A 27903-nucleotide genomic window follows, 5' to 3' on the forward strand; every position below is an offset into this window, starting at 1 on the left:
ACATGAAATACAGTCCAACCGTATCTGTAAAAAACAAGGACACTGGAGTGGTACATACAACAGAACATGCTACCTCACAACATTTATGGTTCAGATGACAACATTGCACCCAGATGTGCTGTTTTCGGGTGTTCCATACAGGAATGTACACATATGAAGAAAACATGCATAGCGGTACATGCAATTTTTGCATACATATGAAGTGACAGACGATGTACAGTCTAGTTTCACAACTAGTCTTCCTCAACCTTTCCCTAAGGCTCACCGATGTTTAGCCCATTTAGGCCAGTGAGCTGAGAAGTCCCTTCTTTGACCCTGCAATTTCAGTTCTGTTGGATGTTACATTTACCGCAGGTAAGTAGATTCAGGCAGAGCTGACAACAAGAACCAAATCTAGCGCAAGTTCACTGAAGTGTGGTTGTTCTCCCAGGGTGCCGATGTCAACATAGCAAGGCAATTTCTAAACAGGGCAAGGTAAAATGCAATTATCTACACTTGATATAGTAATTTCTCCTCTCTGATTCGGAGGCAGAGAACCGTGGGAAGGATTAGCAAAATGCACCATTCTTTTCTCATGGTTTTCAGAACACTCCGAGGGTTGTTTCGTGAATGCTGCATTCATTTATAGGGATAACGGTACCTTGATTTGTTATCTCCCCTCCATTTTTTACCCTTGTGCTCCCAGGCAGTTATTAAAGTGAGCCAACACACATTTATTTTATAGATCTGTTGGTTTTATCTCTGTTTCGATAACTGTATTAGGTCTACTGTTTTTATATATTCCTTTTATTGCTGTTTCAAATGCATATTTTATACCATTCCACGTAAACTGCCTAGAGGAATATATTCTTTGATTAAGTGTTATATGAACTGTGCTACATAAACAAATACATAACTGAGGGCACATGTGGGTTGGAGAAACCTAGGACAGCATTCCCCAGCTTGTTACCCTGTAGATGTTGATAATTATGACTTTTATCAATCCCAGCTAGTGTGGTTCGGAGTGATGGGAGTTGTAGTTGAAAACATTTGACAGAACAAAACTAAACAACAACAACAAGCTTGGGGAAGTTTGCTCAGGGGTTTTTCTCTGTAGTGGCTTCTTGACAAGTACTGTGGAGAAATCTTAACTGCAGAAACATAGCCATGTTCAAATATACAGTGGTGCCTCGCAAGACGAAATTAATCCGTTCCGTGAGGCTCTTCGTATAGCGGTTTTTTCGTCTTGCGAAGCAAGCCCATTGACAGCTTAGCGGATTAGCGCTATTAGCGGTTTAGCGGCTTTTAGCGGATCAGCTGATAAGCGGCTTAGGGCTTAGGAAAAGGGGGGGGAGGGAAAAAACCCCCGCAGGAACTCGCAAGACATTTTCGTCCTGCGAAGCAAGCCCATAGGGAAATTCGTTTTGTGAAGCGCCTCCAAAACGGAAAACCCTTTCGTCTAGCGGGTTTTCCGTCTTGTGAGGCGTTCGTCTTGCGGGGCACCACTGTATAAAAGGATGTCACATAGAGGAGGGAGAAAGGTTGTTTTCTGCTGCTTCAGAGAAGCGGACACGGAGCAATGGTTCCAAACTACAAGAAAGAAGGTTCCACCTAAACATTAGGAAGAACTTCCTGACAGTAAGAGCTGTTCGACAGTGGAATTTGCTGCCAAGGAGTGTGGTGGAGTCTCCTTCTTTGGAGGTCTTTAAGCAGAGGCTTGACAGCCATATGTCAGGAGTGATCTGATGGTGTTTCCTGCTTGATTGGACTCGATGGCCCTTGTGGTCTCTTCCAACTCTATGATTCTATGAAGAGAGAGGAATTCAATATTGTGGTCATTCCATCAGCATATCTGCTTGCCAGATGGAACATTCTCTCTTCTCCCGGCACCCAACAATGTTCTGGGGCTTCTCCCAACCCTCTAGAACAGACTTGGAGGAGGTGCATGAGGGAAGGAGACCCCTGTTGTGGTAGCAGGAGTCATGTGCTGGCTTCCACCAGGTTAGCTGAATAGAACTATGCAGAACTGTAAACAGAAAAAGTTGAAGTATTGTGCATTCTTTTTTAAAAGATTAAAGCATGGTCTCCAATGTTGAGTCCTTAGATTAGCTGGCATTAGATGTCTACCCAAGCCCCTCCCTGATATGAGGGAATACAGTGGTACCTCGGGTTAAGTACTTAATTCGTTCCAGAGGTCCGTTCATAACCTGAAACTGTTCTTAACCTGAGGTACCACTTTAGCTAATGGGGCCTCCCGCTGCCGCCCTGCGCGATTTCTGTTCTCATCCTGAAGCAAAGTTCTTAACCCGAGGTAATATTTCTGGGTTAGCAGAGTCTGTAACCTGAAGCGTATGTAAGCCAAGGTACCACTGTACAATAAAATAAAATCTTTGCTATTAAAATAATTGCTTGGATCTAACAGCTGGAAATTGCAGCCTTTTGAATCCAGCAATAGGACTTTTACGCTGACAGGATTCGACATCAGGTGCACATTGCTAGCAGGCAGGTGTGGCCGGGGGTTGAGGGACACTGTATGCTTCTTTTCATTGGAGGGAATTAGAAAAGGCATAGAATACAGTTCGTTTCTGTGTCTAGGAAATATAATTTACTTAACCCTCCACAGCCAGGCTGCATTTCTTGCAGCTGGAAAAGCAACACACAGACAGGCAGCCCTACTCACAAAGCAGCCCAGCACCAGGAAAAATGGCATGTCTTACAACTTGCCAAAACTTTCTTTCCAAGCATCCTTCAGAGCTTTTCCCATCCAGATTCAGAGTCAGCTTTCCTTGCTATATACTTTTAGCCCAAACCTGACAAGAGAGTGTAACCTGTATCCCAGGTTTTGTTGTTTAGTCATGTCCGACTCTTCGTGACCCCATGGACCAGAGCACGCCAGGCACTCCTGTCTTCCACTGCCTCCCGCAGTTTGGTCAAACTCATGCTGGTAGCTTTGAGAACACTGTCCAACCATCTCATCCTCTGTCATCTCCTTCTCTTGTGCCCTCAATCTTTCCCAACATCAGGGTCTTTTCCAGGGAGTCTTCTCTTCTCATGAGGTGGCCAAAGTATTGGAGCCTCAGCTTCAGGATCTGTCCTTCCAGTGAGCACTCAGGGCTTGATTTCCTTCAGAATGGATAGGTTTGATCTTCTTGCAGTCCATGGGACTCTCAAGAGTCTCCTCCAGCACCATAATTCAAAAGCATCAATTCTTTGGCAATCAGCCTTCTTTATGGTCCAGCTCTCACTTCCATACATCACTACTGGGCATCCCAGGTAGGCATAGGCAAACCTGACATTTTTGGTTTCTCTCTCTCTCTCTCTCTCCCCCCCCCCTTCTAAATTTAATTTCATATCTCACAAATTTTCATACCACTGTTTTTTTTAAGTCCTTGTGAAAGTTCATTTGCATATTAGTGCGAATTTCTCCTAATGGACACTTTCTCCGATTTTCCCTAATATGAATTTGTATATGTTATTTTCATTTCTATACACACTTCTATGCACACTTTGCCTAGCACATGAGTTTTTGTACGTGTTACCTGGTTGGAGAACTGAACTGAAAAATTAGGGCAAGTTTGAATTTCAACAGATGACTCTGTTCTGGTTTTCCTATTGTTTCAGGAAGTGTGAATTACATAGATTCTCCTTTAAATGTGAACAATCAAATCTCTAATCGCAGGTGTCAGAGCTGCCTCCAGGTCCCAGCTCACAGAGGACCAACGCTAGGCTGTAGTTATGTACAAAAGTCTTTATTGAGGTTCAGTTTCCATTTTAAAGCCGCAGCGCGCAGCTCTACGTCTCGACCTTAGACCGGCGAAGTCCCGTCTGAGTCTCCGCCCCTTCCACACCAGTTTAAGACTCTCGCCTTGCTCCACCTCTTCCTAAGTTCCTTTCTCCTCTGGGCCCTCCTGCCCGCTAGGGTTTCAGCGGACCCTGATGATTCTTGCCCCTCCTTCCGGCGGGCTTTAGGACCTGGTTCCCTATCCGGGCTACCTTCTGTGCCGCTCGCCTGTACATTTGAACTTGGCGCGCGCGCCCAGCCTGCAACTTTCCTCTTGACCGTTCCCTCGCTCTCCGATGGAGGCGTGGCCACCCCTGACTCCTCTTCTCTCGCTGGTGGTGAATATGTGGGCTCTGATACCTGGGACTCCTCCCCCCCACTACGCTCTGGTGGGGAAGCTGGTCCTGATTTCCAACTGCTGCTCTGGGAGTCCCCGCTGGCCCCTTGTTTCTGGGGTGTCCCCCTTGGGTCCCCCCTTGCCCTGCCCATCGGCGCCCCCTTCTGTGAATCTTCCGATTCGCTGGAGAGGCTCACGGAATCTATTGGGCTGCTGTCATCCTCTCCTACGCTGCCCTCGGATTGCTCCCCCTCGCTCTCCATCTCCTCTCCTCCCTGCGCTCTCGCTGAGTCCCTGACAGCAGGTTTTAGGAACACCAACTGACCATCAGTGGTCAGTAAGAAAATACTTCTTCCATTCAGTTTTGTTTTGAAACCGGCACAGATTGCCATCTATTCATTCAGAATACCATGGCTATTGCAGCACATTAATGGATTTGTAAGGTAGAACTAGGTTACTTCCCTGCATACATTTCCCGCTTTTAAAAAACAATTCTTCCACTAAATCTTGTTTTTCTGCTTAGATTATGTTGTTGTTTTTTAAGTTTCCAAAGATAAACACGTTATTATGCTTTATTAGCAGCTTAACTCATCTCACAGGCAAGTATCCATGACAGCTCTTGGAAAGATGTTGGTAATGAAACTCAACACTAGATAAAAAGAGCAAGGGAATACTGATAGCAAGAGATTCCGCCTTTTCCTCTCATTTGGCCATGAGATCATGACAGGCTTTGTTAATCATGCTGCCAGCGTTAGTGTAGAAAGACAATTTTCCTCTCCAACCTGCAATTCAGATAAAGAAAAGGACTTCAGCTCATAATTCCATCATCACTTCAGGTGGGAATAAGATATGAGTAACTGGGACATACACATGGGGTTTTGCTAAATTATACCAGCTTTTTCCAACCTGGTGCCCTTAGCCCCAACCAACACAGCAGTTTTATAATACAACCAATTATAATGAACGGAATCAGTTCCAGAAGTCTGTTCGACTTCTAAAACTTTCGGAACCCTAGACGCGGCTTACAATTGGCTGCAGGAAGCTCCTGCAGCCAATCAGAAGCTGCGGAAGTCGCATTGGACGTTCGGGTTCCAAAGAACATTCGCAAACCAGAACACTCACTTAAGGAGCCAAAACGTTCGACTTGCAAGGCGTTCGGGATCCAAGGTATGACTGTATTTGCTGTTCATCAGCAATACTATAAGAAAATGTGGCAATCCTTTTAGAATTAGATAGTCTATTATTTTTCAGTAGACAGCATCTTAAAAAGCAGAGACATCACCTTGCCAACAAAGGTCCGTATAGTAAAAGCTATGGTTTTCCCAGTAGTGATGTATGGAAGTGAGAGCTGGACCATAAAGAAGGCTGATCGCCGAAGAATTGATGCTTTTGAATTATGATGCTGGAGGAGACTCCTGAGAGTCCCATGGAATGCAAGAAGATCAAACCTATCCATTCTGGAGGAAATCAGCCCTGAGTGCTCACTGGAAGGACAGATCCTGAAGCTGAGGCTCCAATACTTTGGCCACCTCATAAGAAGAGAAGACTCCCTGGAAAAGACCCTGATGTTGGGAAAGATGAAGGGCACAAGGAGAAGGGGACAGTGGTTGGACAGTGTTCTCGAAGCTACCAGCATGAGTTTGACCAAACTGTGGGAGGCAGTGGAAGACAGGAGGGCCTGGCATGCTCTGGTCCATGGGGTCACAAAGATTCGGACACGACTAAACAACAAGAACATTATTTTTCAGATCAACCACCCTGGACATGCCCTCTCTTGGAAGGTGGAAGACACTCCTTCCTTGGAGGGTTTTATGAAGATGTTGGATGGCCATCTGTCATGGATGCTTTAGTTGAGATTCCTGCATTGTGAGGGGTTGGACTAGATGACCCTCAGGGTCCTTTAAAACACTACAATAAAATAAAATGTTGATATGTGAAGATGGTTAGTGAGTGAATCCAAGGGTGGCAGCGCCAGTGTTCCATGGCTGCCCAGGTGAAGAGGAGTGTTTGGTGTGTTTTAGGGTGCATTCTTGATTCAGATGGAGAAACACTGAGGCAGGTCCAGTGGCGATCTTAAGGAAATGTTTTCCCAGAATCCTCTGCAGCATGCAGACATTTCATAGCACAAAGTGGAAAGAGTTTCCAAAGATGGAAAGTTTGAAAACCACTGATTTAGAAGTTTTATTCTACTCTTTAGCTGAAATGGTTTCACATGAACCACACGGGGCTCACAGGAATTTCTTTGCTCCGAGAAGACCTCTCTTTTTTTACACCTTGTTATGAGATACCTACGAGATCAGGTGTGAAGTTTGACCTTCCACAGAATTCTGTAATCCTTTGTTCTGCTCTGCTGAATTAAATCTCTCTTACAATCCTGTAAATCTCTTCCTCTGGCTCACTTCCTCCCATAGATGAAATAATATATTGCAGTGTATGACCACTCCCTTCTTTTTGGTTTTCTTCCAGCAATCTTGGAGCCCAGCTAGATGAACTATTAAATGTGTCTTTGCATTAAATGTGCAGGTTTTTCAAAAATGCAAATAGCAACAGTTGGGAGTGAGGGACTGATAAGTGTTGGAATCACATCAGGCATGGAGGCATAATTTTTTTAACGCTTTCCTCTTCTGCAGCCATCCTAAAGAAGATCACTCCTGAAGGTGCTATTTGTTTTGGATGGAAATCTCCCACTGGCATGAATGGAGGATTGCCTTCAAATTCATGTATCAACTTAAGAGAAGCATACAGCAATATTTCAAATACAATGCAATGACAGTCATAAGACATAGCAACAATTTATAGTCATTCAAATATTAATGGCCCAAACATTCTATATGAACATACATTAAGGTTAAACAATCCGCTAGTAATTTATACCAATGCCCAGCAACAGATATAATAAAAAACATAATCCAAAGACAGTTCTATAAATAGTGTATATTTTTTGTATTCTTATTTCTGCATATACAGTGTTTTTGCTAAGCACAAAAGAGTTTCAAATAAGAGGTTCTTAGGCATTTGTTGCTATGCGTCTTAGAGGTTGTAGGCAGTGATGGTATTGGAACAGCCAGTAGCACTAGGAGTGTTGTTGTTGTTGTTGTTGTTAAAATGTGCGTACCACCCTATACCCAGGGTCTCAGGGTGGCTAAAATAAACATCTCACCATGAACAATATTTGCTTATTAGGTCCCATAGAATTTGTAAAGGTCATAGGAGCATTGAAATAACGTGAGAATGCGTTACCACGGCACATATGCAGAGCACAACCATACTATCACTTGGAGTCACTCAATGAAACTTGATTTCAAGTAGGTTCAGGATAGAAAAAAATAAATATTTTCTTAATGGAATGCATAACACGATGTGGTAACTGGCTCTTTCCTTCAATGGTTTTTTTAAAAGGAGTATACAATGTCATGGAAGATAAGTCGTATGTGTATGGCAGCTAAACTGAAACACTGACATTGAGAGGCAACAAAAAGCTCTGAATGCCTCATGCTGAAGATAAGAAAGAGGCAAAGGTCCTTGCTTTTATATCCAGCTTGAAGACCCCAAGGCTGGCTGCTGTGGGAAACGGGCCTAGATCAAGGAGGGGAAACTTGTGGACTTCCAGTGGTTGTTGGACTCGAATTTCCATTAGCAGGGGTGGCGCGTCCTGTTTTACCACACCTCAAGTGGGGAAATGAGAACATGTCAGCTCCACTGCGCAGATGCTCTCCTGCCACCAACACCACACCTCTCCTTACCTGTGCTGTGCGATGGTACCTACAAAGCGTGGTCAGTGCGGCCAGCTTCTGGCGAGATCTAACCAAAGCCATATAAACATCAGGCTCTCCATGATAGCTTGCAAGATTTGGGTGAGATCTTGAGAGATCTTTCCAGAAACCAGGGTCACTTCTCTGATGTCGGAGGTGGTGGGGTGGGGTCAAACAGCTGTCATTGAGCTAGGTTGACCATAGAGCAGGCACACACACACAGCAGGCACAGAATACAATTACCGTATTTTTTGCTCTATAAGACTCACTTTTTCCCTCCTAAAAAGTAAGGGGAAATGTGTGTGCGTCTTATGGAGCGAATGCAGGCTGCGCAGCTATCCCAGAAGCCAGAACAGCAAGAGGGATTGCTGCTTTCACTTCGCAGTGATCCCTCTTGCTGTTCTGGCTTCTGAGATTCAGAATATTTTTTTTCTTGTTTTCCTCCTCCAAAAACTAGGTGCGTCTTGTGGTCTGGTGCGTCTTATAGAGCGAAAAATACGGTAGCTCTTTGTTAACAGAAAAACAACACTGGTTCGCCTTACTCCAACCAAGATGTTGCTGAAAGTGACCACTAGATTCACCCTTCACTCTGTATCTTTCCCCGCTGACGAATGCTGTGTTAACGAGGTGGCTGCCTCCTCTGGGCCTGTCTGGCCTGTTGGGTTTTTGCCACTTGAGGTGGGCACCTCGTTTTGCTCCATCAGTGGTTCAAGCCTGCCCATCCGCCACAGCCAACATGGCCAGTTTTCATGCGCAATGAGAGTTGTGTTGCATCAACACCTGGAGGCGTCCCCTTACATTGTAGCGTCATAAAACTGGCGAATAACAAACAGCAAAATTACTATTGGTTGGGTGTGCAACCTGGGTGATTTAATTGCTTAATGAAAGCTGATTATGTTTATTTAAATAGCGCTGTCAGTTTGTACTAAGGTTGTTGGTAACAGAATTATTGTACCTACACATTTTAATTGATTCCAGAGAGATCTATCGGGCTAATTAGGAGGCAAAGGCTTCCTCAGTTAATCCTATAACAATTATGTCCCAAGGAAGTGTGTAGACCAGCTTGTAAGACACAGATAGCCTCAATTAATTATTCACAGTGGCTCAATCCACTTTGGCATTAAAAAATGGCCAGAGGTAGAATTAATTGTTGGACGAGATAGTCAAGCAATTTTAGCACAGCGTCCAAATGACGAGAGTGAATAAAATGAGGCCTCAGATGCTTTGGAATGCTATAGTGCTTCTTACTAGTCTAAATTACCAGTCTACAATGGTATTTAATTACTCAGAGCTACTTCCTTAGATGCGATATATTTAGGGGTGAACCAAACCTTCACTTTTTGACTCAAAATTAGCAATTTCAGAGAGTTTTTTTTATAAACTCCCTTAGTCCTAGCTTTGCAGTGGCCGTTTGCTGCTGCTCAGAGCCATTGCTTCTTGCCTCAGTTGCTTTTCTTTTTGTTTCATTTCTCCTCACAGGATTCTAACCTTTCAGGGATCCTACATACATACTGAATGTTTTGCTGCTTTCTAGTTTCATGGCTAGGTGCCAATCTCACTACCTACAAAGACAAACCCGTTTAGAACGAGGAAAATGCTTCCATGCTATAAAGAGAATTTAGGGCATTTGAAGAAAATATTGTCTCTCTTTATACAGAAAGGAATAACAAAGCAGAGAGGTTAGAATTTGCAAGCACACATTGGTTGTGTGCTTTACCTGCTAAAGGAATGTAATGAACAAAGCTCCTTATACAGTGGTACCTTGAGTTACATACGCTTCAGGTTACAGACGCTTCAGGTTACAGACTCCACTAACCCAGAAATAGTACCTTGGGTTAAGAACTTTGCTTCAGGATGAGAACAGAAATCATGCTCCAGCGGTGCGGCGGCAGCAGGAGGCCCCATTAGCTAAAGTGGTGCTTCAGGTTAAGAACAGTTTCAGGTTAAGAACGGACCTCCGGAATAAATTAAGTACTTAACCCGAGGTACCACTGTACTGTGGATGGAAAGAGGCAAATTGCAACCACTCTGGAATAAGAATTTATTACTTATATCCTGCCCATCCAACTGGGTTGCCCCAGCCACTCTGGGTGGCTTCCAACACATAAAAAAACACAGCAAAGCATCAAACATTAAAAACTTCCTGATATAGAGCTTCCTTCAGATGTCTTTGGAAAGTTGTGCAGTTATCTGTTTGACATCTGATGGGAGGGCATTCCACAGGGCAGGCGCGACTTCCAAGAAGGCCCTCTGCCTGGTTCCCTGTAACTTCACTTCTTGCAATGAGGCAATCCCTAGAAGGCCCTTGGAGATGGACCTCAGTGTCTGGGCTAAACGATGGGGATGGAGACGCTCCTTCAGGTATGCAGGGCCGAGGCCATTTAAGGCTTTCAAGGTCATCACCAACACTTTGAATTGTGCTCAGAAACGTACTGGGAGCCAATGTAGATCTTTTAGGGCCGGTGTTATGTGGAATTTTAAAGAATGTAAGAAAGTTGTATCATAAAAATTTTAAACAGGAAAACCCCCAATTTATTAATAAATAAATAGTGATAGCAAAGAATACATGTTCCTATCCCAAACCTGTTGTGACGTGGGGTTTGTGATTTCAGCTCTCTTGACATAATATGCTGGAGACAGTTCTCTAGTAACACTTCTTTATTAAAGCAACAAGACTGAGACCTGAGGAGGGGAGAGCTACATTTATAGGGACAGGGAACTAGCTAGAAAGGATACATTTTGGAGGGAACAATATCAGGCAATCACAGTCCTGCCTTTTGGAGGAAACCAGTAAGACAGAGGATCCAAATACAGCAGCTTAAATGAACCAATAGTAGCTGTACCCTCTGGAACCAAAAGGCAGTTACTTTACCCTAATGCAAATACAGACAATAATAATACAGATATAAAATCCTTTGACTCAATACACAACAAAACCACAGAGTCCTTTTATTGGCATTGGATGAATTTCCACAAGTACTCTAGATCCAGCCCATCTCCCCTTGGGGAATCACTATAGCTCAGTGGTAGAGCATCTCATTTGTCTCTGGTTTACTCCTTAGCATCCCCAAGGAGGACTGGGAGACTACACTGCTGCCAGTCATTGTTTACAATGGTGAGCCAGAAGTACTGTCTTGATATAAGACAGCTTATTGTGTTCCTATGTTGCAGCTTTATTTAGTTGTCTTTTGGTTATAGTGTCTTAGTTATGGTATTAATCTGAGGAGTGGTCTTCCTCTAATTTTGTGTCTTGATTTATTATTTTTTGATTTGAATATTGCTTTATTTTATATAAGTTTTTTATTTTAAAGTTATTGTGACTTTTTACATAGGATCTGATTGTTACTATTAATGTTTGATGTTTTATTATTATTTTCATGTGTGCTGGAAGCAGCCGAGAGTGGCTGGGGCAACCCAGCCAGATGGGCGGAGTATAAACATATTATTATTATTATTATTATTATTATTATTATTATTACTATTATTTATTTATTTATGTATTTATTTGTGTTCTACTTGGAATATCAGTTGTGAGTATCAGTTATGTATATATTCAGATTGGAATTAAAAGTGAGTTCTGGATCTGAAAAATGTTACGAAGGCTAAACTAAAACTACCACCAAACACCTGTTGCTTTGTTAAGTGGGACCTAACTGTCAGGGAACTGACCTCGGAGCCAGGAGTGGAGGCAGAGCTCCCAAGCGATGCCGGAGAAGGGGCAAGCAGGGAAAGAGGGAACTCATCAGCTGGGGAAGGAAATCAGCGTAACACCAGGGATAAAGGGGGGGGGCGGTTGGGGGAATTGGAGAGGGGTCTCCAGGACTCTTCGCTGGAGACCAGCGGGGAGAGCACTGGTCCTCCTCTGCCCACACCCACCCTGCGTAGAAGACTTCCGCGCAGGGAAAGTAGGCGTAGACTTGGCGTCAAATAGCTTTTGTGCTGGAAGAAGTTTAAGAAACGCCCACTGACGGATTCTGCTAGCGACTGAACAGTCTCGAAGTGAAGGGCTGTCCAGTCAGGAAAGGTTTAACCAGGCTAACTAGCCAGGCATGGTAGCAACTTACGCACGAGCAACCCCCATACATTCATTACACTAACATTTTGTGATGGCCTGGGATTCCGATTCAGAGGCTGAACCAGAGGAATCCCAGCCTGCACAGGAGTCCCCGCCTCCAGGGCCGGCTGAACTGGTGCAAGGCCTAGATTCTGAGGAGCCTGCACCTGTGTCAGATCCTCAAGAGCAGGCACCATGTGAAACCCTTCTGGCCCCAGAGGTGCTTGAGGACTCAGTGGCTACAGGTGAGCCTCCTCCGGGGCCCAGTAACCCTTCGGCCTCTCCTGAACTACAGAGGCTTAGGGCAGAGAGGCGAAGGGAACTGGTTGCTCCCAGGAGGAGTGCTCGCCTTAAGGCCAGAGGAGGCGGGGCTCCTGGGGGCCGGGACCGCCCCTGGCCTTAGAAGAAGATAAAGGTCAGTCAGCCCGGTCCCAGGTTGTGGGAGCAACGTCGTTGTTGGCTTCAGACCTTCCAGTGTTCCTGTTCCCTGCTCGGCCTCCTGTTCCTGACCTTCCAACGTTCCTGTTCCCTGCCCGGCCTTCTTCTGATCTTCCAGCGCTCCTGTTCCCGCCCGGCTCCCAGCTTCTGACCTTCCAGCGTTCCTGTTCCCTGCCCAGCCTTCTGCTTCTGACCTCCCAGCGTTCCTGTTCCCCGCCCGGCTCCCTGTTTCGGACCTCGCCTCTCATCTCGTGAACTCTGACTACGATCACGGTACCTTTCCCCTGGTACCAGCACACATTTGAGAAAAGCGATATAAGACTTGGACTGACCTGTACTTAGCTCAATATCTCTGTTCTAAGGTGTAGCGAAGCTCCTGCAGCCAGTTGGAAGCTGCAGAAGCCCCGTCGGATGTTTGGCTTCCAATAATAGTTCAGAAACTGGAACAGTCACTTCCGGGTCTGTGACGTTCGGGAGCCAAAACATTCGGGAACTAAGTCGACTAAGTTTGACTTCCAAGGTACGACTGTACGACTGTAACATTGAAAGATGAAAGTGGGAAGGAGGGAGATTATCTTAGTTAGCTGATTGGTAGACATGGGCTAATCACAATCTTTCAGCCTATAGCGAGCTGCATTGTACAAAAAGTTACTGATGACGCATTTCTTTTGGCATGTTTAAAGTACAGTGGTGCCTCGCAAGACGAAAAGAATCTGTTCCGCGATTCTCTTCGTCTAGCGGTTTTTTCGTCTTGCGAAGCAAGCCCATTGACGGCTTAGCGGATTAGCACTATTAGCGGCTTAGCGGCTTTTAGCGGCTTAGCGGATCAGCTGATAAGCGGCTTAGCGGCTTAGAAAAAGGGGGGGAGGGAAAAAACCCGCAGGAACTCGCAAGACATTTTCGTCTTGCAAAGCAAGCCCATAGGGAAATTCGTTTTGCGAAGCGCCTCCAAAACGGAAAACCCTTTTGTCTAGCGGGTTTTCCGTCTTGCGAGGCGTTCGTCTTGCGGGGCACCACTGTATGTTGTTATCTCTGTATCCTTTGATATATTATAAAGAGAAGCCAGTATATTATCACTGTAGCAGAGGTGGGAGACAGGGCCGAGTCTGAGAAGCAATGGTTTGCCCAAGGGAGTCCACAGATTTCACCCAGGGCTGCTGCAATTCGCCAGTGAGTTTCTTAGCAAGTACACCTACACTGGTGCAGTTTTAGCATGCTAGTGGAGTGCAGTGTTTTGCTTGTTTATCAGATTTCAAAAAGCCAGCCTGGGTCACAAGTGAACGATAAGGTTGTTTTCTGGGTGAGATACAAAATTGGCTTTCTGAAATTCAGCTGCAGAAACGCATGCAGAAGGCATACAAACGGAACCAAGTCACATGGGGAACTAAATCCTTAGTCTGTAGTATGAGCATAATGCATGCGCTGTAGTGAGCTGAGCTGAGCTAAAATAAAGATTCCCCATGCTCCAGTGCCTTCTAAGCTGCACACAGGCCATGTTCAGTCCGTGGTTTGTAGGACTGGACATGCAGACTGGTTGTTGGGGTTTTGTTATAAAAAAAAATTAAACCTTTCAATTCCCAGGCCATGCTTATTTCTCTGTTAAAAGCTGCAGTCACAGAGGTTTCTCATAATAATTGGATGAGCTTCTGCTGTCTTTTTAGTAGGACTGCTGTCTACATCATTGTATAGATGCTGGCCAGAAAAAAAACTCACTGGGTCTTCTAATCTGATTTCAGAAGCAAGAAAAGCCCTAATTATAGGGGATAATTAAACCATATGCCACAAATTCTTACATTCACATAATAAAAGCTTTCCTCCCCACTCCCGTCCACTGAATGGTCTGTTCTTGCTTGGAATACATGGGTAGCCTTGAAGAGTAAACAAAGTATTTATTTGTAGAATAGATGGATTACAGGCCAGGGAGCTGCAGGGTGCCTTGTACACGCCTGTCAGTCTGCTTCAGGCTTGGCAGGAGTCCTGTTTCTCAATGTTATTTTTATTTACTTGGGTGTGTGTTCTGTTTGCATCTCACCCACCGTTCCCATTTTGTATAGAAAATCCAAGCCCCCACAGGAGACTTGAGCATTAAAGCATCCTTATAGAATTTTAGGGTGTATGTGTGTCTCTGTTACTTCCTTACAAAGCAGAAACAATAAACATACACACAGAAGACACATGGAAAACAAATACAGTGGTACCTCGGGTTACATATGCTTCAGGTTACAGACTCCGCTAACCCAGAAATAGTACCTTGGGTTAAGAACTTTGCTTCAGGATGAGAACAGAAATCGTGCTCCAGCGGCGCGGCGGCAGCAGGAGGCCCCATTAGCTAAAGTGGTGCTTCAGGTTAAGAACAGTTTCAGGTTAAGAACAGACCTCTGGAACGAATTAAGTACTTAACCCGAGGTTCCACTGTATGTTAGGGAAAAGGATTTGTCCCTGAGATGTTACTTTAGTATGTTTCACAAGGGTTGGGGGGAGGGACACCTCAGGCTCCAGTGGCCCCTCACACCTTTGTATCTGGCCCTTGGGACCCTTTCCCCCAGGCTACACCCCTCCTGGAGTTATTTTTGCTGACTCAAACATGTAATGATGCTTCCTACTTGTTTGAATCACCATCACCCTTTATTTGTATGCCACCTTTCCATAGTAATCTGTTATGTACTGAAGTTCTCACCCTGGGCCAGCAGGGGGATACTGTAGATAGTTATGCAAATAAGGGATCAAAAGTGACATTCAGTGATTGGATAGTTTTAGAAAATTGTTACAGTTACGTTGTACTGGAGCTCTATATAAGCAGGCTGACTGAACCCTTCAGTTCAGTTCTGTCCTGGCCTGTGAATAAACAAGAGCTGTTTGAAGAATCGCTGTGTCGTCTGACATGTTCACCCACAACATAATCCATGCCCAACGCGGCTCACAATGTCAGATAGTTAACATACTTCACTAACATAACACAGAATGGGTGCGGATGTACTTAGGAACCTCTGACTTTTACTGTACAAAGGTTAGACTCAAACCTGCTGCTCCAGCGGCTTTTTGCCTCTCACCCCAACCAGGGAAAAGCACGTAACATTCATGTTGACAGATGCGAAAAGAGCCAGTACCCCTTGTGTTTGGTTCTGTATTTTTTGTACATAACTGACCCTCCCCTTCACCCCTGGAAGGTTGCCCATGAGCAAATATGGCCTTTGGTCTGGAAAAGCCCCCCTCCTGATGTACAGGGATATGTTTTTGGTCATTCCCCCCACCCCTAAAGAGATTATTTTAATGTCTCTTGACGTCAATATGCAACCTAAAGCTCTTCAGGGGTTGGGGTAGGCCGCTTGAATTTCTTGTAGATGAGTGAACTTTGCCTCCCTCACATCAGACTAGGTCAGGGGTGAGTCCAGCTATTCCCCGCCCCCCAATAATTCAGGGAAATATCCCAGCTCATTTCTGAATCAAATCTGAATTCTCTTAACATCTACCATACCACCCATGAGACTCCTAAACATTCTACCTGGAGCTTCTCCATCATGGTATTAGTACAGTGGTACCTTGATTCTCAAACTTAATCCGTTCTGGAAGTCCGTTCCAAAACCAAAGCGTTCCAAAACCAAGGCGCGGTTTCCTATAGAAAGTAATGCAAAACGGAGTAATCCTTTCCAGACCTTTAAAAACAACCCTTAAAACAGCAAATTAACATGAATTTTACTATCAAACGAGACATGAATTTTACTATCTAACGAGACCATTGATCCATAAAATGAAAGCAATAATCAATGTAATATACTATAAAATAAATAAGACAGTATTGTAGATGATAAAAATTAAAATTATTTTTTTTTCTTACCTACACTGATGATAGTCATTGTTTGGATGGGGGGCTTTTATCCATTTCCGCAGTCACACAATCAATCCATCAGTAGCTGAACTGGGTTCCACACAGCCACACACAAAAATTAACTGAAAAAGTGTCAAAAAACAAAAATGAAGAATGAATAGCAAAAATAAAAGTGCCAGACTTAATCCATTCTGGAAGTTTGTTTGACTTCTGAAATGTTTGAAAACTACAGCACAGCTTCTGTTGGGTGCAGGTGCCCTGGAAACAACAGCCAACAGCTGCACCAGATGTTCGGCTTCCGAAAAACGTTCGAAAACCGGAACACTTACTTCCGGGTTTTTGGCTTTTGGGAACCAAGGCGTTTGACTACCAAGGCGTTTGAGAACCAAGGTATCACTGTATTGGTGAATAGTGAGTTATAAATCTTCTAAATAAATGCACAGGTAACACCACCCCCATATCACTCCATCATCCCTTTCCCCTCTAAACACTCATCTAGATGGGGGTAGCAGCTGAAGCTTATCCATCCATGATAAGAAGAGGGAGATCTTTCCTTTGACCTGTTCTTTTGTGTGATGATAGCATTCCAAGACAAAAGCACCAGTGTCTCTTGGGAACAATAGTTTTCCTCAAGGCCATGGCCACTGCAAAAGCTGCCCCCCAAACACCCACACTAAATAAGATCGAGTTATTTTGATTGTCTGCATGGGACGGACTTGTGATTGTGTAACCATAGCTATGGCACCCCTGTAACCTTGCACTGGCAAATGGACCCTGAGCAGATAGACACATTGGTGCTCCCACGTTTTAAAGCATATTTTTTAATCACTGTCAGACACCCTTCATTTCTATAAAAAGATGCCAAAATCAAGAAAAATGCAACTTTTATCATACATAGAACCATTTCCCTTAATTTCTTTCTCACTTTTTTAAAATCTGCAAAGGTCTCTGCATAAATTAGAACTGTTGCCACGGAAACAGAGTGGGCCCGAAATATTTATAGATGCTGCAAGCAATCATTTTGTGTTTAATACTTTAAAATGTCAAGTAACACATAATCTCTAAAATGAAATGAGATGGGTGATTGTTTCTGTTTGTCCATCTGGTGTATTCTTTCATTTTCCTTCAAAATATATTGCAGTCTTGGGGTTTTTGCCTGAAGGGGTAAAATACATATCTTTAGCAGATTCTAAAATATGTCTACAAAACCTGAAGACAAATCATTTGTCTTAATCTGGCATGTTGCTGTGGTGTGTGAAGGCATGCCATTTTTGAATGTTTCATGGCTAATTCACTTATATGGTCTCTCAAATGGGGCAAGCCAACATGACTAATTCAAGACCTCCCAGATGCCATATTGGTGAATTCAAAAATAGAAACACTGAATGCTTAATTGGGCCAGTTTCAATAGCACTAATTCATGCTTCAATGGTTAAAAACGTAATTTGAAAGAACAAATTACAAGAGGAGCTGAACAACGATTCCAGCGATGCACTATGCTTGTGTCAAGTCATGGGTGAATACTGAACTGAACAAATGCAGAGAGACTTATAGATTCAAGCTGAGGACTTCATTTGCTGCAAGGCCTATCCTACATGCTGCCAACTGCTGTGGAAAGACAAGATGCCTGTCCTGATCTGCCCAGCTCTCTGCTCTCAGGTCTTGTGTGAAGAGAATTCCCTATGGAAACCTTGGTGCAGCAGGAAAAACGAGGTGAAGGGCGAGACGTCTCTCCTTCTCATGTCAACGTTGACGTGAAGGCAAAGTGAGTGCTGCTGCGAAGGTTAGAAACCACAAACGGGCAGGCTTTAAAAATGCTTTTGGGAGGGAGCAGGAATTAAGTAAGAAACAAGAGTCATCCATGAGGGACAGCTACTGACAGAATAGCTCCTGGTATTTCTCCCGAAATTCTCTCACAGTTGGCCGAAGGTCTCGGGGAGGGTGGCTTGTTCTGACTGGCCGCAAGCCTCCAGCACCAAACTCCATTTAGCTGAGTTTTGATCGTGTGAAGCAAAACAATTGTCTTAGGCAGTGACTCAGTGTTGTTCTCCCACACCTCCCTGCAGGAATGAGCCATCAGTATTCTCTCAAGCTGCACTTCAAGCGTTAGGAGAAATGTAACTTTATTTCCTGTGGAAAAGTGGGAGAAACCCCCTTGGCCCTTCAGACCAGCCTGCCCCCAGTCTCTCTCAGGTGTGGACTAATGGGCAGGGTGGCCACTGATGCAGGGGCAAGGTGATGCTCAAGGAAGGAAGGGAAGGGGAAGAAGATAACAGTTTGGGGAAGAAGCTGATGCTGGTGGAAAGGAAAGGGCAAGTCATATGGGAGGGAGACTTTCTCACTAGGGCTGTTTGGAGCATGGGTCGGCAAACTAAGGCCCGCGGGCTGGATTAGGCCCAATTGCCTTCTGGATCTGGCCTGTGGATGGTCTGGGAATAGCCACGTGGATCGCCAGCACGCACATTCTTTCCCTCTCCCTCCCTCTCCCTCACATGGTGGCCACTCCTCCCTCCCTCCTCCTGGCATCTTCCTGCCCTGCCTAGAGGAGGAAGGGGCTGGGCTTTGTTGGTTCCAGAAGCAGCGTTCGAGTGGCTGCCATTTTAGGCAGCCCCTCTCTGGCACCCTTTCGCGCGCTGCTCATTGTCCCTCCGCAGCCGCCAGCCCCTGCCACTCGCAAGACACAGGTAAGCAGCCATCGGGCCTCATGGTGCTCTTGCATCCCCCCCCCAAAAAAAATATAGTCCCCCCCCCCACAAAGTCTGAGGGAAAGTGGACTGGTCCCCTGCTGAAAAAGTTTGCTGACCCCTGGTTTGGAGGAAACCAGATGGGGTAAAAAACTTACCATTCTCCTGTGGTATCACGATGAGGTAGCACTTGTGGCATGACAGAGCCACAGCAGAAAGGATGGATCCTGCTCTCCCAGCTCCATCAGGACACAAGGGATTATTTCCTGCACTGGATGCTGCGCATGCTTGCATGGCTACGAGAGCCAAATTGGGAGCTTGTGGAGGGCGCAGCTTGGGAGTGGACCTGAGTGACGCCTTCGTCTCTCTGCTCCACTCGCTTCCTATATATAAGCTGGCTGTCCTGGGAGAGAGGCGTCTCAGTCAGCATTGGATTCTGGAGAGAGCGCAACACTGAAACCAAAAGCCTTTATTTTTTAATTTTTTTAATATTTTAAATAATCTTTATTAATTTAAATTACACACATATACAAAGAATATACAATCTCATACTACAAAAAGAAAATTAAAGAAAAAACAAGAAAAGAAGAAAATACAGAAAGAATAAAGAAGAAAAAGCAGATTTACATGCATAAAAAAACTTAAATCTTCCTAATTAATACTTAAATAAAAAAGACTTCTGACAAAACGAGTCTTCCAATCATTTTCATTGTACTGTTTATATTGTCAATTTTTCCACACAGTTTTATATTCTTTAATATTGTTCCAGTCTGCTCCACAAACGGTATTTGTTGTGTATACAAGTATCACGCAAGTTCTGCAAATATGGTGTGGTTGGTATTGAACAGGAAAATATTTGGAGATTGGAGAATATTTAAGGATTATATAAGATCATATGAAACCAAAGGCCTTTAGGGATGCTTGAAGAAGCAGCTGTGGCAAGGAAGAAGGTGGTGGGTACAAGGAGGAAGAGGCAGGTGGTGTCAGCAGCACTCCATGGATCAAAGACGTGATGGAAAGAAGACTGAAGGCACTTTCCGGTGCCATTTTGTCCTGCAATCACCGAAGAAGGGGTGGGCATCTTGGGGGTGTGGGTAGATCCCCTTCCTCTCCCCCTTACATTGCCATAGGAGTTGAGTACACAGACACTGCGGTGCTTTTCTAGAATGGACGCGGGTGGCGCTGTGGGTTAAACCACAGAACCTAGGACTTGCCGATCAGAAGGTCAGCAGTTCAAATCCCCACAACGGGGTGAGCTCCCGTTGCTTGGTCCCTGCTCCTGCCAACCTAGCAGTTCGAAAGCACGTCAAAGTGCAACTAGATAAATAGGTACTGCTCCGGCGGGAAGGTAAACGGTATTTCCGTGTGCTGCTCTGGTTTGCCAGAAGCGGCTTAGTCATGCTGGCCATATGACCCGGAAGCTGGATGCTGGCTCCCTCGGCCAATAAAGCGAGATGAGCGCTGCAACCCCAGAGTCGGTCACAACTGGACCTAATGGTCAGGGGTCCCTTTACCTTTACCTTACCTAACCTCAAGTTTTATCAGGTTTATTTAAAAAACCAAAAACAGTGTGCTGCCTCATAAGGTAAACTCAGTGATGCCAAGCAGAACAGGTAGACTGTGCTGTGTTTCCAGTGATCCTTAAACAAATCGAGATAAGAAAACCACTCTTAAAAATATGTGTCTTAGCCCACAGCGATGTGCTATGCAGTTTGACCTGAGGGTGATTCTGAAGGCAGAAGCGAACAGTTACATAACAGAGAATGGCTAAAATTATCTATTACAAACAAAAGGCCTTTGTGGATGCTACCTCTTTACCACCCCGATCATTAAACAGAAGAAATAATATAATGTCTGGGATCAACAGCTGGGTACTAAAGTCCCAGTGGGAGCATTAAGCACATGCTTAATTCAAATGGCTCTAACTTAGCTTTGTTTACATTGTACCATATTTTACCTGAGCTGAATGTGATCATTTCTGGTCTGCTTTACGTTATTTCTTCTTTTCAATTATTTCTGATGTTGCGCTTTTTAAAATTTCCATTTATTTGTTTTCAAAGCCAGGGGCACTGTGTTAGATTTCAGTACAGAACAAAGGTAAGAGCAGTAAGGGACATTATGGATATAAATTCAAGTCAGGAAAAAGCAATGCACTTATTACTTTCTTTCTAACACCTCGTGGTGACTATTACTCGGTTCAAAAAGTCACCCTCTTTTAAAGCAAAGAGATTGGTGCCTTTGGCATTCATAGAGGAAGAATAAGAGGAACACACCTTGGCTTTTCCTTATTCCATCAACAACTGTAGCACTGGTGACACAGGGCTCTCTGGGTTGACAAGACAATGCAGGGCCGAATCCAGCATGAGGATCTGACTATAAGCTGCACACCACCTAGTCTGCTAGTGTTGCAGGTGACCTGGCTCATACCAACAAAGGGGGCATCAGTGTTAAACAGGAATGGAAGGATCTGTCAGATTGTTGCTCTGTTTCTTATGTTTCCACTCTTAAAAGCCAACTCTCCACATTTTGTTTCTGAAGGAGTGTCTCCACCCCCAGCGTTCTGCCCGGACACTGCGATCCAGTGCCAAAGTCCTTCTGGGGATTCCCTCACTGCGAGAAGCCAAGTTACAGGGAACCAGGCAGAGGGCCTTCTCAGTAGTGGCACCCGCCCTGTGGAATGCCCTCCCATCAGATGTCAAAGAGATAAACAACTATCTGATGTTTAGAAGACATCTGAAGGCAGCCCTGTTTAGGGAAGTTTTTAATGACTGATGTTTTAATGTATTTTAAATCTTTGTTGGAAGCCGCCCAGAGTGGGGTGGGGTATAACTATTACTATTATTATTATTATTATTTCTGAATAAATTTGCTTTTTTTAAAAAAACCCGACCTTATGAAAGTTCATAAGCATTTTTATGTGAGTTTCTCATAATAAAAACATTTTATAGACCGTTTTGACTAACATACACAATTTTGCAAGCCATTTCTTTGAATATATTGCATTTTTGTCCATTGTTTTCAGTGACCTATTCATTTTTATGCACATCCTCTCCCCTCAATATAGTGGTACCTCAGGTTACATACGCTTCAGGTTACATACGCTTCAGGTTACAGACTCCGCTAACCCAGAAATAGTACCTTGGGTTAAGAACTTTGCTTTAGGATGAGAACAGAAATCGGGCTCTGGCGGCACAGCGGCAGCAGGAGGCCCCATTACCTAAAGTGGTGCTTCAGGTTAAGAACAGTTTCAGGTTAAGAACAGACCTTCAGAACGAATTAAGTGCTTAACCCGAGGTACCACTGTACATGTATTTCTGTAAACATTGGTTGGTTAGAGAATTGCATGGCAACATTTGGACAAGTGTGGATATTCAGGGATGGCTATATGTTGGTCCCCATATAGCTTCTGAAGGTGTGGATTTGACAGAGTTGCCTTTAAATGCAAACTGGATCGAACTTCTTCCCCATTCCTTGGTGGAATGCCATATTTTACGTGCTCTGTACTGAATCACTGTATTCACGGTATGGAATTGTACAGGCGCACTGATTCAGCAGCTCTGGTGCCTGTGTGGCGTCATTTCATTTTATTAGACTTATTAGTTGCTTTTCACTAGAGGGTCTCTTTACAGCAAGAAGAAGAGGAGGATATACAATACATATCTCTGTAAGGGAGGTGGAAAGTGGGGGAAATCATATAATACATCAATATATTTCACATAACATAACCACTGAGCTTAGGACTTGCCGATCAGAAGGTCGGCGGTTCGAATCCCCGCTACAGGGGTGAGCTCCAGTTGCTTGGTCCCTGCTCCTGCCAACCTAGCAGTTCGAAAGCACGTCAAAGTGCCAGTAGATAAATAGGTACCACTCCGATGGGAAGGTAAACGGTGTTTCCGCTCACTGCTCTGGTTCGCCAGAAGTGGCTTAGTCATGCTGGCCACATGACCCAGAAGCTGTCTGCAGACAAACACCGGCTCCCTCGGCCTGAAGAGCGAGATGAGCGTACAACCCCACAGTTGTCCACGACTGGACCTAATGGTCAGGGGTACCTTTACCTTTAACATTCATTTTAAAATATTCAAATAATAAACAAAGCAGTGCATCGACCCACTAATTAACAAAGAAACAAAACATTCCAAAATGATCCACATCAAACTAACAATTTTTTCTCATTTAAACTTCCCACGCCACCCAGAAGTCTGGTGTCCAGGCCAGCTGGTACAAGTCAGTACAGCGGTACCTTGGTTCTCAAACTTAATCCGTCCCAGTAGTCCGTTCGGCATCCGAAACCATTCGACAACCAAGGTGTGGCTTCTGGTTGGCTGCAGGAGCTTCCTGCACTCAAGCAGAAGCTGCGTTGGATGTTCGGCTGCCAGAAAATGTTCACAAACCAGAACACTTACTTTTGGGTTTGTGGCGTTCGGGAGCCAATTTGTTCGGCAACTAAGCCGTTTGGAAACCAAGGTTCCATGGTATTGGGTGGGCCCAGTGTCCTCCAGAGAGGGTCCTGTGACTCTCCTTTCCCTTTGGGGGGAGCCATAGCAAAGCAAAGCAAAGCAGGAAAATGGTAACAACAGTTGACTCAGATACTGCTCTTCTCTTGCTGTTGAGCTTCTCTGTTATACATATACTGGAGAAATGTGTTTTCCAGCGCTAAGCAGTGAACTTTGCAAAAGTATCCATACCATACAATTTGCATATTTAAAGCATATGGCTTTTCAGAAAAGAATCCTGGGAGATTTGTCCCCCCCCCCAACACAATTACAATTCCCAGCATCCTTAGCAAACTACAGCTCCCTGGGTGCTTTGGGGGAAAGTCTTGTGTTTTAACTAGGGTGTGGTTGTGACCTATACATTATACAACAATATGGCCATCAGTGATTATTCCTTGCCAGAAATAAGGATGTTTCCCCTCAATTTTTAAAATTTAATTAAAAGATTCCCCTTGACAAGAACTAGCCAAAATATTCTCTCATGATCATTTATGGGTTTCAAGGAGTCATGATCATTTCCCTTGAAGACCAAGTAAAGCTACATAATGGAGAGAGAAATCTAAGTCATTTGATGTTATTCTCAAGCATAATCAAGATAAATGCACCAGTGTTTGGATTTGAAATGTCTTTGTAAAATTATGATAAATTGTCATTCAATATTATTTCAATAAATAGAACTTCAATTTGCAGGCTATTTCATAATAATATATTGCATATACTGTACATTTTTACCTTTTGAATTTACAATGAAGACATATAACAGCAGCAAGTCCATTACTTTATACAAAGAGCACACAAATTAAAGGCTATTATGGAGATAATAGGAACTTGTAAGGCTCTTGGGGTGGGATTCAACCATGTACAGACAAATTCACATTGCACAGTTGAAGTTGATATGGTGCTCTTGCTTAACAAACTTGCTTCCCTCCAAAACTGGATTATTTGCAATATGCCCGGACAGCTCAGCTGGTTAGAGCATGGTGCTAATAACACCAAGGTTGCAGGTTCAATCCCCATCTGGGACAGCTGCATATTTCTGCATTGCAGGGGGTTGGACTAGATGATCCTCAGGGTCCCTTACGACTCTACAATTCTGTGATTCCAGGGAAACTGATGGGAAAATGCACAGCAAAGTGTGGAGTAACAATTGCTTGCTGCAATGCCATTTAGCATTTCTGCAGACCAAAGGAGGGGAATACTCTAAACGGCTAGTGTCATATAATTTCCTGCAAACTGCTATCTTTGACAATAAAAGGTTAACTATCTGCTATGTGCATTCCTTTGGCTGGGCCTTGAGACCAGGCGAAGTGCAAGGCTTTGATATTAGCAAATAAGGCGCTATTCAGTTCAGGACCAGGTTACTTGAGAGACCACCTAACCAGTAGCATAGCTAGCTAGAGGCATCAGGCAGCACAGGGGTCTTTAGGGTGACATGGTAGCTGCTGTGCGTTCCTGCCCCTGAAATCGGCAACTATGGAATTTTGGCAGTTGCCCTGAAAAAAGCTCACCAACTTTGATTTCCTAAAGAAAGCTCAACAGCTACGCTGCTGCACCGAACATATAAGACCACCTTCTACATTCAGTAGATCCTTGCCATCTGCAACAAAAGTTTCTCCCGCATGTTGCAAAGATCTCAGCGTCAGTTTGCATTTCTTAGTGCAGAAAGTATTGCTCTTTCCTATTCTGCTTAATTCAAGAGGGCCCTGGAAACTTCTCTGTGTGAAAGAAACAAGCAGAAGGTTCGTGATGTTTGAGTTATTCCTTCAGAGAAGCTGAGTACAGTGCCTGGGTTTCCCTCTCTCTTTCTATCTTTCTTCCTTCTGGTGTGGTGTTCTGTACATAGTATGCTTAGTGTTAAGGTTTAGATTTATTATAAGTTATAGTAAGTTTAAGTTAAGTCTGCTGCAACTGGACGACTTCTTGTTGTTGCTTAGTCATTTAGTTATGTCCGACTCTTCGTGACCCCATGGACCAGAGCACACCAGGCACTCCTGTCTTCCATTGCCTCCCGCAGTTTGGTCAAACTCATGCTGGTAGCTTCGACAACACTGTCCAACCATCTCGTCCTCTGTTGTCTCCTTCTCCTTGTCCCCTCCATCTTTCCCAACATCAGGGTCTTTTCCAGGGAATCTTCTCTTCTCATGAGGTGGCCAAAGTATTGGAGCCTCAGCTTCAGGATCTGTCCTTCCAGTGAGCACTCAGGGCTGATTTCCTTAAGAATGGATCGGTTTGATCTTCTTGCAGTCCATGGGACTCTCAAGAGTCTCCTCCAGCGCCATAATTCCAAAGCATCAATTCTTCGGCGATCAGCCTTCTCACTTCCATACATCACTACTGGGGAAACCATAGCTTTATCTATATGGACCTTTGTCGGCAAGGTGATGTCTCTGCTTTTAAAGATGCTGTCTAGGTTTGTCACTGCTTTTCTCCCAAGAAGCAGGCGTGATAGACAGCGCCAATCCTGAATGTATTGAATTTGTGACCATTATGCTCATTTGCCTTCAGTAGCAGTAAAGCTCTGCTAGATGAAATACAGTGGTGCTTCACAAGACGAAAAGAATCTGTTCCGCGAGTCTCTTCGTCTTGCGGTTTTTTTGTCTTGCGAAGCAACCCTATTAGTGGCTTAGCGGATTAGCGCTATTAGCGGCTTAGCGGCAAAGCGGCAAAGTGGCTAAGCGGCTATTAGCGGCTTAGCGGCTTAGAAAAAGGGGGGGGGCTAAAAAAATCGCAAGACTCGCAAGACATTTTCGTCTTGTGAAGCAAGCCCATAGGGAAATTCGTCTTGCGAAGCGCCTCGAAAAACGGAAAACCCTTTCGTCTAGCGGGTTTTTCGTCTTGCGAGGCATTCGTCTTGCGGGGCACCACTGTACAATTGCCTCTGGTCTATTTTGGGGGAATCCCGCAATGTGTCTAAGTTTTTACTCTGCTAACTATACACTGGAGTTCTGTTCTGGATCATATTGAGTAGAATTACACGACACTCAGAAGCCCACTCTCCAACTGGGAACAGGACTTCTAGTGTGGCTCTATAGAGTAGCATTTCTGTCATGATATGACAGGGGCTTGCTATTGGAAGACATTTAGTTATGAAAGGTTTTCTGAGCTGGATAAATGGCACATTGCCATGGGTGTCCATTTTGTATTGTTTTATTGCATTTATATCTCACATTCCTCAAGAAACTCAAGGTGGCAGACATAGTTCCACCCTTCGTCATTTAATTTCCACAACAACCCTGCAAAGTAGGTTAGGCTGAGAGACGATGACTGGCCGAAGGTCACCCTGTGAGCTTCTGGTTACTGAGCGGGGATTTGAACCCTGATCTCCCAGGGCCTAGTCTGACACTAATCTTTGCACCATTTGTACTGCATTGTAGCATTAACATTCTCAACTGTCCAATGGACTTTGCACTAATAGATATAAGTTCAAAATGTTATAAGCAGTTACTCTGTGAAGCATTGTTTCAGGCATCTTTAATTATACTATTCCTCAGTTTTTGGAAGTTCAAATATTAATAAAGGAACACCAGATTACTTTTCCATGTGAAATCTCACAGGACTCATTATCTTGTAACTTATACTTTTGAGAACAGTTGCTTTTTAAAAATAATAATAAGAAGAAAGATGGAGGTTATCCTGACAGCCACAGAACCTGGCAGAAGGAAATTAATAATTTACAATAATTTTGTGAATAATGCATTCACTAAATGATGCTTCTTTTCTCCCTAGATTGGCTCTTACGATTCCAAATGTTATTCTCAATACTTGAAATTATTTGTGAACTTGGTTAGTTCTTAAATCATAGCTTGACCCTTAGCTCTGTTGTTTTTCCTTCATTCACTAGAAGAATGGTTGCTAGCCTTTGTGAGTACAAAAGCCCATCTTTAACCTCAAGAGATTTCATGAACCCACACATGCTAAATGTCTTAATTTTAGGCTCCATTAATTGAAAAAAATACATAATAATAACGGGGGGAGAAACCTATTATAAACGAAGCAGTGCTTTTAAATGAAGCCCCGTTCCGTGCCCAATAACCACAGGAAACCTTTGCCCGGTGGTGCTGTGGCCCATAGATTGCAGCAAAATACATATTTTTCAGTTGTTAGATTACTTGCATTGTTGATCATTAGGTATATGGGGGAAATAAAGGAATTTATAAGTAAGTATATCTATCTCTTATGGCTTCTTGAATTGATTAACTGGGCTTATTGGTGGGTGTATTGAGGAAATAAATTAATTTATGTTTATGAATAAATACACTCATATTTAATATCCTTTGAAATTAATGCGAGCGCTCCAGTTGGAGAACAGCCTTTACCAAAGGTGTCATAGACTTCGAAGACACTTGGACTCGGGATGAAAGGGAGAAACATGCTAGGAGGAAGGCACACTTGGCAAACCCTCACCATGATCAACTCCCGCCCAGAAACCTATGTCCCCACTGTGGAAGGATGTGTGGATCCAGAATTGGCCTCCACAGTCACTTACGGACTCACTGTTAGGACCGTGTTCATGGAAAACAATCTTACTCAGCTACGAATGATTGCCGAAGAAGAAATAC

The 27903-nt window shown here is 44.0% G+C and overlaps 1 long non-coding RNA gene across 1 annotated transcript in view; it reads right to left on the reverse strand.

Annotated features, from left to right (window-relative positions):
* LOC307223673 overlaps positions 1–26208 on the reverse strand; it is a 110597-nt gene extending 84389 nt beyond the window's left edge. The window contains exon 1 of the long non-coding RNA XR_013842183.1: positions 26088–26208. This is a non-coding gene — a long non-coding RNA (uncharacterized lncRNA). The remainder of the gene's footprint in view (positions 1–26087) is intronic.
* Between the last annotated feature and the right edge of the window lie 1695 nt (positions 26209–27903).

The sequence above is a fragment of the Podarcis cretensis genome (assembly GCF_951804945.1).
Source record: "Podarcis cretensis genome assembly, chromosome: 9".
NCBI classification, from domain to species: Eukaryota; Metazoa; Chordata; class Lepidosauria; order Squamata; family Lacertidae; genus Podarcis; species Podarcis cretensis.